The sequence below is a fragment of the Fukomys damarensis genome, unplaced genomic scaffold (assembly GCF_012274545.1).
Source record: "Fukomys damarensis isolate Sample0158 unplaced genomic scaffold, DMR_v1.0_HiC HiC_scaffold_23, whole genome shotgun sequence".
Lineage (NCBI taxonomy): Eukaryota > Metazoa > Chordata > Mammalia > Rodentia > Bathyergidae > Fukomys > Fukomys damarensis.
Window position 1 is genome coordinate 11602771 of NW_022900935.1, and position 7937 is coordinate 11610707.

The 7937-nt window shown below is 40.9% G+C and overlaps 1 protein-coding gene and 1 pseudogene across 3 annotated transcripts in view; one reads left to right on the forward strand and one right to left on the reverse strand.

Annotated features, from left to right (window-relative positions):
- The first annotated feature begins 6 nt into the window (after positions 1 to 6).
- Positions 7 to 7937, forward strand: part of Eif4g3 (eukaryotic translation initiation factor 4 gamma 3) — a 304279-nt gene continuing 296348 nt past the window's right edge. Inside the window, exons 1-2 of one of the 3 annotated variants that reach the window (XM_033767671.1) lie at positions 7 to 91; positions 482 to 590. The gene's annotated coding sequence lies outside the window, so the exon portion shown is untranslated. Of the gene's footprint in view, positions 92 to 481; positions 591 to 1498; positions 1604 to 7937 lie in introns of those variants that run through there. The other 2 variants (XM_010626033.2, XM_010626034.2) reach the window with 2 other exon arrangements.
- Positions 6510 to 6662, reverse strand: LOC117287453 (annotated as a pseudogene).

A 7937-nucleotide genomic window follows, 5' to 3' on the forward strand; every position in this document is an offset into this window, starting at 1 on the left:
CGCCTCCTCACCCGGCGGCGGCAGCGGTGGCGGCGGCGTCGGTCACTCCTCACCCGAACATCAGGGCCCTCCAGACCCAGGCGCCCCAACAGTATCCTTTTCACCTTCCTATAGGCCTTTGGGTTCTCGTCGCCGCAGCCCGGGGGGACCCCGCAGTCTGTGGGGGGACACTTCTGCTGGACGCCGCAGCCCAGCCGGAGAGAGGCTGCTGCTCAAGCCCCCAATGAAGGCTTGGCCGAGCTTTTAGGGTGCCCCAGCAGCAGCCCTGCGGGGGACCTGGGGACCCCCTGCAGCTCCAGGAAAACCACCCTGCTCGGGCCTTGCTTCTGTTCCGCAGCCCTTCCCTTTGAGATGTAGAGACCCTTCTCTCTTTCCCCCAACCTCCTCCCATTATTGGGCAGGATTTGTTCTCCCTGGGAACGACCCTGCTGGAAAGGCGTTTCTCTAATTGTTATGAGGCTTACACCTTCCTACTCATCAGCCCCTCCTGCAGCAGCCAGGCTTGGTGGGCTTCCCGGGTTATCATTAGCAATGCATAATAAACTTCACTGGTAAATTTACTGTTTGAAACGAGTCAGCTCGTTCCCGAGGTAAGTTGGATTTTAAGTCTTTGGTGAAAGTGTACAAAAAGCGCTCTCCTGGCTAATGTCTTTTAGCGACTAGGGGAGGTGTGATGTGGTTTGTGGTGGAACGCGCGCGATCTGAGGAGGAAATTGTTACGTGGACGTTTCCCTGTCTGACCTTTTTAAAGGAAGAGGAAGTTACCTGACATTACCCATCACCCCTAAAAGTCCTGCTTCTTGGAAGCCTTGGATTATGCCAGATACTTTCAAAGGGCCTTAGTTTGCCCTTCCATAGGGCCTAATAGGTAGAGGGTACCAGACCTGGAAGAAAGTCTAGTATTCATTGTGTCCGATTCCCGTTATTCGTTTGGTTGTAGAATTTTGGACAGCTTTGTTTGAGAGGTCTTGGTGACGAATTTTTTTCGTGCAAAACTAACCAGTGCAGGTAAACCGCTGTATTCATGAATTCCACGGAGATTTAGAAAGGTATTACCTACCTGAGAATAACATTTCATCATGCACCCCTCCTCCCCACGTCCTTGTTATTGTAAATCAAGAATCATTGGATTTTAGTTGTGTTGTGTTTTGTATTTGTGTCATCCAGTATTTGACTTTTAGAGACGAAGTGTTTGAGCAAGTAAGTAACTGCTGCAAGGGGCACGGATTATTTCACAGTCTGTAGTTTCTTGTCTGTATCGATTACTTTGAGAAGGGAAAGGCATCGCTTTTCTAGAGTCATTTCAGGTCACTGTTTGCTTTCTGTCAAGTGTCATTTTCTCCGTTCTTTATGTGTTGTTAGCACAGTTTTCAATCTGGGCAGTGTGGCGCAGAGCAAAGATAAATTCCATTCCATTGTGATGTGTGTGCTGATTTCATAATGTTTATATCCTGCACGGTTCTACTTAAGAATTGTTCCCCCAGGAGAATGGTTAGTGTTGCTCACCGAAAGCCTGGTCAATTTTGATCAATTACTGAGAGGGAGAAAGGTTGACTAATTTGCCCATTTTAAGGTAGAGTTCAGAGGTGGATCTTACAACTTTGTAAGTAATTTAAATTCTTTTCTAATTTCAGGTTCTTTTAAATTGTCCAGTACTTGGATAGGACTGTAAGTTTCTGTACTGTGCTACCAAGTAAATTATTCATTACTGTGTGTTGGAGCTGTTTTGGCAATTAAACATAGTGTTTTTGATATACAAAGCAATCAGAGACCATGGGGCTGAATATGTTAGTACTGGGTGTATTTGGTGGCTTATTTGGACACAGAGAACTGTGACTTGAGTTGTTTTGTATTGTTTTTACTTGAGTGCTTTAAATGTGCATTTTCTCAGCTGATTTTTCAAAGGAAGGACTTCTAAAAGCTCAGAGTTGGTTGCAGCATAAAAGTAGCTACAAGTTAATTTTCTTTAGAGTAAAAGGCTGTTGTTAAAAGATGATTAAATTAAGATATTTCCATTGGCGATCATTTAAAAATTTATCTGTAGTAATATTAGTTTTTTGTGATTTTTTAAAAAAATTTGCCTGTCATTGAAGCTAAAACCTATTCCTTGTTTTATATTCTACAACTGTTACTTTCTCTTTGCCTTCTGTGTCAAAAGGTTGCAGTTAAAATATAAATACTTATTACATAAATAGTAAATGAAGGATATGTTATAGATTTTATCAGAATGCACCAGATTAACTGGTAAAGGGAATTTGTTTAAAATGGGTTGAGGGGCTGGAGATTTAGCTCAGTGGTTCCGCCACCTGCCTCGAAAGCGCCAGGACTGGAGTTTGAGCTCCAGTATCCCCCCCCAGTAAATAAAATAGGTTGAAATAGAGTGGCTCTGCTTTTCTAACTTGAGGAAATGTGGAAATTTGTGTGTGATGCAAGTGGTCATCATTGAAGCATCCAGGTTGGAGCAGAGCTGGAGTTGCTTGCTCTTTTCATGGCTTTAATAGACATCTAGATCCTCAGAATATGCGGGCACAGTTACCTGTATCATATTAATAAGTTCGGGTGGTATTTTAAGTTCATTAATACTAGGAGGCAATTCTCATGGCAAGATGTCTTTCATTTGAATTTAATGTTCAAGTGAAAAGTCAGAAAAATAAGAAATGTTAGCAACAGCAGATTTGAATGGGAACTGGAACCTACTAAGTAGGCATCAGTTTTTTGTGGCAGCACTTTTAAGTAGAAATGGCCTCTTTGACCTCAAGACAGTTGTGTTGAGATCTTCTTATCCCAGCTTTCCTTTTAGGAGGTTGAGAGAGGGTCTGTTGAAAATCTTAAGCATGACTCTTAACCTTTTTCTAGGAAACAAATAGCTTTGACTTTTTTTTTTTTTTAATACTTGGGATTGAACTCGGGTCCTTGCACTTGGGAGGCAGATGGCAGCACCACACTGAGCTAAATCCCTGGCCCAGCTTTGACATTTTGATGAAGACTACATAGACCCACCTACAGAAAACTATCCATATGCAGAAAACCTTGCTTACATTTTTCAGGGGGTTCTTGGTCTCCTTTAGATTGAAGCCACTCCACTCTTTCTTCAGATAATTCAAGACAAATGAGTTTAAATTCAGGTCCCAAATACTTCTCATTTAGAATAATTTTGTAGTCTGTGATGAATACACAGTGTTCTCTCTGTTTATATGGAAAGACTTCAGGGTGTAATTCTCTCAAGGCTGTTGACACTTCTGGGGAGTCTAGTTACAGTTTTGGGGCAGCCAGGTTGGTTAAGAAAATCAGACAGAGGGTTTTTGCAAGAACTAATTAGGTAAAGACTAATGTCAGCCAAAAAGGACCCGTGTCCTCATATATATCTGAAACCAATATTCCTGTAGATTTTTTGGTATTATAATTTTCCTTTTTTTCCTTGGGTTGATTTTTAGTTTTGTAGGCTGAAGCCAGTGTTGTTTGCTGACTTCTTTTTTTGGCCTCTCCATCAGAGCTAGATTTAAATACAGTTTTTTTCGTTTGTATGGTACCAGGAATCAAACTAAGGACTTTGCCCTTGTCAGACAGGAGTCATAACCACGGAGCTACATCCCTGGCCCTTAAATACTAATATAATGCTATTCATTTTTTAAGTGCGTGTTGTTTTGGTAGCCATACATGCATGATTTTATTGAATTCTAATAAAGTAGGTATTAAACCTGTTTTACAAATGAGGAAACTCAAAAGCAGAGTAGTTAGTAATATTTCCGAGGTTATCTCCTAAGTAAAAGATGATCTGAGATTCAGGCTGCTAAGACTGACTCTAAGCCCATGGGCGCCCTTTTTACTATGCCGGACTCCTTCAGCCTTCATGTGAGAATGGGAGGAAGAATACTTTCCTGTATTTGAGGGCCAGGGGAAGTTCTTTGTACAGAAAAGCAGCCCTGAAGAGTGATCTAGAACACAGTGATACTGTACATTTTAATTAGTTCATAGCCACATAATGCTAGACAAGTAGGTTATCTTCACCTCACAGAGCCTTAAAAGCATAGGCCCTCTGTGTTTGATTCAGTGCTTGTTTCTGCTTGTTCAGAAGTCAGTGGGGCCTCCAGCAAAATACCTTTATACCTGGCAACCAGAGTTGTATAGCTTTTACTGTGGCCCACAGTCTCTCTGTTTCCAAGTCCCACCATCAAGAAAGTATCAAATATTGAATGTAGATCCTCCTATAGGAAGGAAGAGGGAGACAGATGCACAATTCTTTTGAGCTGTGAATTTAAAGCACCTGTGTACTGCTGTGTTGCTTTGGAGTGTTTTGTTTGTTTGTTTGTTTGTTTTTGTTTTTGTTTTTTTTTCTGAGATGGGCATCTCACTATGTATTCCCAGCCGACCTTGAGCTGCGAAGCCTAGTCTGGCCTGCAATCTTCCTGCCTCAGTACCCCTCTCCTCCCCACAGCACTGGGATTACAGGTGTAGGCCATGTCCAGCTCCATTTTCGTTTTTTTTTTTTTTTTTTTGGTACTGGGGATTGAACTGATGACCTTGCACTTCCAAGGCCGGCTTGGTGCCACTGAGTTAAATCCCAGGGCATGGCTCTATTTTCTAGGCAGTGTGGAAAACCCATGTGTTTTACATCATAGTGGAGTGGTTTGCCACATTTAAGCCATTTGTATCAGGCATTAGTATAAGTGCTAAGTTTATGACTTCATTTGTTCATTTATTTAGCATTTACTGTGTGTGAGTCTAGGGTGGAAAAGCTAAGAGAGAATCTTTGCCCTCAAAGAACTTGGTCTAGCTGGGTAAACGAACAGAATACTGTGAGCCAAGTAACAGTAATTACTAAGTTCCATGAGTCTGATCTGAGGAGGAGGAATTGGGGCTTCCTGGAAGAAGTTGACATCTGAGCTAAATTAGAAGCATGAGTAAGAATTAACCCAGGTTTACATAGCTTCTTGACCACCTGACTTTTCCAATTCCATTTATCTTCCATTTTAATAAATGGATTTCAGTCATGTTTAATTTTTTTTTTTTTTGGTAGCAGTGAAGTTAGAGGTACCCTAGGAAGTGGCCTGTTGCTATCAATTCCAAGTGTTTTATGCCTGATAATCTGAGGAATTAGTGTATGAGGAAGAGAAATGTAACATCCTTCCTGGTCTCCTTCCCATTCATTTTGTAATACCTTGCCCTTTTGATGCTATACTTTGGCTTAGAAATAGTATCTGCTAGCCTTAAAATAAAAGATTTAGCTTTGTATATTCAGAAGTGCCCCTGACTTGGAGTGAAAAAATCTGAATTTGCCTCTTCCACTGTATTTTATTATTAATGAAGGTACTGGGGATTGAACCCAGAGCCTTTGCACTACATTTCCACCCCATAGATTGATTGATTGGTACCGGGGATTGAACTCAGGCCCTTGTACTTGTGAGGCAGGTGCCAGGAACTCCCTAAGATGCTAAATTGCTGAGGCTGGGCTTGAATTTGTGATGCTCCTTACTGTCTCAGCCTCCCAGAATTCTGGGATTACTTACAGGTGTTTGCCGCCACACCTGGTTTGGCTCTTCCATTTGCAGTTTTTTTCCCTCGGTGATGGGGGATGTGTTATATGAAGCTAGTCACATTACATAATTTGGGTGTCAGTTTTCCCTTCCTTAAAGGGTCCAAACTAATTTATTCAGTGATCTTAAATTATGGCTTATGATTCTGGAGATTTTGCTTTAAGGTTTGTTTTGTTCTTGCAAATATAAGGTGGATTTATAGGGGTCCAATGAATGGTATCTTGATGTAAAGTAACATTTCTAGAGCAGCTATTTTATATTAGAAACATGCTAATATGGGGATTTAGTTCAACGGTGCTGCCACCTGCCTTGCAAGCACAAGGTCCTGAGTTTGATCTCCAGTACCAAAAAATAAAAAAAAAAAAGAATCAGAGGTAAGATCACTTGCTCCTTAGAGAAGACTCTGTTCTTGGTTATCACTAGGTTTATAACCAGAGACTGAAACTGAAATGCCTCTCATCCCTAGCTGTGAAGACTATATTGTTGGTTAGTGGATATGAAATCATAAAATAAGATGGCTGTGGTCAGTGGCTGGCTTACTTGGGGTGATGGTATAGTTAGTTTAATATGAGGGAAAATAAGTTCTGGAATAGAGTTCTGTGATGAGACACAGTCTATTTACTTTAAAGAGGTGCCTAAACTGTGGCAGAGATTTATGAGGATGAAATACTGCAGGATCCCAGGCGACTTCTGACTTCTCAAATGGTTTCTAGTTCCTTGGCTTACTGCCATCTAGAAAGAGTTTCTCACTCTACTTTAGCTCAGCTGAAATTTGAGATCATTTAAGCTATTTTAAGTACATTTGAAATTTGTCAGTTTTTATGACCTCTATTAAATAGTAGTTGTTTTGTAATTTTTCAAGACCAGTATGTGCAGTCTGACTTTTAATGAGACATTGAATTTTGTCAATAATGTAAGGTCCTTGAAGGCAGTTCTTTGTTGTTGTTGTTGTTTTGAGACAAAGTCTTGCTATGTAGTCCAGACTGGCCCAAAACTCACTGTGTAGCCCAGGCTGGCCTGGAACTCATGGTGATCCTCCTGCCTCACCCTCCTGAGTGCTGCTGGGATTAGCAATAATCGCACCTCGGATAAACCTCATTGGCTATGATACTGCCACTGCGCAAAGCTTGCTGGGATTATAGGTGTGTGCCACTGAAGGCAGAGATTTTTTTCTGTTTTGTTCACTGTGAACTTGGCAGCACCTGTAATAGTGCTTGGGAGATAGAAGGCAGTCTGTAAATGAAGAGCTAGGAACTTACTGTAGGTGGAGTCTGGGGATTAGATTAAAGATCAGTTTTAGGGTTTATGTAGATGAAATCACAACTCACTTTTAGCATTCAGAACTTCTATAAAAGTATGTAATTGATGGGGCCGGGGATTTAGCTCAGCGGTTCGGTGGCGTGCCTTGCAAGCGCAAGGACCCGAGTTCAATCCCCAGTACCAAAAAAAAAAGTATTGAATTGAAAATAATTCTATGATTTTCTTTGAGATAGAATAGCATTCAGTCAGTTTACAAAACTAAAGTGGCTGACTTGTATTTTAAGCATAGATACAGAAGATAAGGGTTGGTATGAGGGTCAAGGAGGAACAATATAGTCAAATGTTAGTACTGAAAGCTTGTTTTATGATTACGAAAATAGCATAAAGTAGGATATTTAAAAAACAGAAAAGTGTAGAAACCACCTTATAATCTTGTTATGTAAAGGATAACCACTGTTTACATTTGGTATGCTTCTTTCCTGTTCTGGCCTTTTTAAAAATTAAAAAAAATTTGTATCTATATCTATAGATATACTTTTTGAGACAGGGACTCTCTTTGTAGTGCAGGCTGGCCTTGAACTCATGGCCATCCTCCTGCTTCAGCCTCCTGAGTGTTGGGATTATAGGCTTGTGCCACCAAGCCCAGTTAAAATATTGTTACTGAAATACTGGGATTGAACCCATGGGCTTTGCCCTGAGCTATATCCCCAGCCCGTTTTTTTTTTTTTTTTTTTTTTTTTTTTGAGACATGGTAAAGTCACTAAATTGCCCAGGCTGGGCTTGAATTTAGGATCCTCCTGCTTCAGCCTCCCAAGAGTGCTGGGATTATAGGCATGTGCTGCTATGCCCAGCTATTTGTTAACTTCTACTCCAACACTGGAAAACCTGGCTCTCAGTTTTTTACTTAATTCTGGTATATATATGAAATAATTTCAGTCTACAGTATCTAACCCCATCCCTCCACTTTGGGTTTTGTTTATGAATGTGTGAAACATTACTTTGGTTTTGAGATTTCAGAGTTATAAAGAAAAGATATACTCAGAAAAGTATTGCTGCCTTCCATCCCCCATCTCTGCTACACAGCTTATTTTGTCTCTTCTTTCCTCCTGTACCTGTAACCAATTTCTCCCCCCACTTCCCTCC